Source organism: Salmo salar, chromosome 14 (genome assembly GCF_965601325.2).
Source record: "Salmo salar chromosome 14, fSalSal1, whole genome shotgun sequence".
Lineage (NCBI taxonomy): Eukaryota > Metazoa > Chordata > Actinopteri > Salmoniformes > Salmonidae > Salmo > Salmo salar.
The window spans coordinates 34,178,974-34,180,851 of record NC_138304.1 but is presented as its reverse complement, the minus strand read 5'-3'; positions in this window follow the sequence as shown (position 1 = coordinate 34,180,851).

The window sequence follows — 1,878 nt, the reverse complement described above, 5'->3', positions numbered from 1 at the left end:
ACTCCACACTACATTTCCAAAGGTTAAACCAAATAAAATAAACACTATATTTCCAGAGTTAGACTATTTATAGATTTATTGCAACGTATTATGTCAGAAATCTAGTGTTTAATCCCGTCCTCATAGTTAAATATAACTCACCAAGAACAGTGACACTTTTCAATATTCATTATTTTGTCTTGATCCATAGTAGTAAATGGAGGAATCACTTTCCTGGGAAATTGCCTCATTAGAATGAACAGCAAAGCATTCTGTCAATCAAGTGGACAACTGTAGTGGATAAAGAGAGTTTAGCATGCATACAAGAGCAATAATCAATAAGACGAATGTTTATGCAGCCCGTTCAAAGCAGTGTATGTCTTGAGGTCCTACTTCAGTGATCTTCTCTTCCTTATACAAGTTGTTGATCTAGTTGGTCCCCCGTCTTTCTGCTGGGTGGATGTGTGCCCATCATGCGCCTTCTAAAAAGTAACTTGGTTCACAGGACGCTCAATGTCCACAAGATGGCGATAGAATCAAATGTTTCACACAGAATTTCATGTAGCTATGACTCATCATACTTACGATGGTTAGGTCTTGGGGGCTTTTGAAATCATAACGAAATACTTTTATGAGTGAGTGAGGGGTGGAGTGAATTCATTCATGAATCACCTGATTGATGATTGCGATTGGGTATCACATTATAGTAACGTACATACATTTTTATAAAGCAACACATCCATAAGAAACAATATTTATGAACAAGAATAAAGTATTTCATTGATTCACTAAAACACAAAAATGTCAACGTGTTTATTGGGAACAGAAAATGTGTAAAACGTTAAAAGGATTATAACTGCTGCAGGAAATATTTCATTTAAATGCGTGACATTGGACTTGAGTTTAATCCATTTGGTTGGCATCCTATCCAGTTGTAGCCTAGTATCTTGGTTTCCCTTTCTTGTCAATTCAAAGCTTATGTCAGTGTGAATTCACAATCCGTGCGACTATAGGTAAACGGTATTAAACAATCACCGCAAGAATATAGTTAAAACGAAGATATGCACATGCGAGTGCATATCAATGGAAAGTGAGGACTAGTCCACTTCCTATTAGATCACCTATCAACAGCCACTTGACACTGAGAGAGAGGAAATATAACACCCTGCCATTTAAACTCGGCACAGCGCGGGACGGGCAACCCTTTGGGATGCTCGCGATGCAATGACATGAAGTGGAGTGGAGCAGCCTATAGATAACCCATAAGCACCATGGACAGTTCATTGAAAAAAGTCTGGTTTATCTCGCCAAAAGTTCTTCTTTTAAAAAAAAAAATCGTATTGTAATCTGTGTAAAGTGAACAATATTTGATTCCAGATGATATTTTACTAGTTTGCAGATGTTTTATGATGCTATTTGGACATTCGACATGAATTTCACTCTTGTATGCCTATAATTTTGTCATATAAATTAGACAAATGGCATCAATAATTAAGGCGATATGTGAAAGTGAATATAGCCTAGGCTATCTGAATGGGTATAATATAATAAGGACCATTATCAGGATCATGCTTTGGGCTCCTAAATTAGAAGTACTGACATAACTACATCTGCAAGTTAAAGCTCCATGTATTTACTACTCAGCTCATCACTTACAAAATAACTTTTCAGGGGAATGTAGATGCATCCATGATGGCATACAGGGGACAAATGAAGGATTAGGAAACTGAATAGCGGGGCTCAAGCAATTCACACATATCTATTTCTGCATTTTAGCAGCTTCAAACCAGGGAGCGAAATCCGGACAGGTTGTTATAGCTACCCAATCCACGGGGGTTCGATGTCTATTTAAAAGACCTCGGGCCCTCCCTCTTCTCCTTTAAACAACATTATATATCA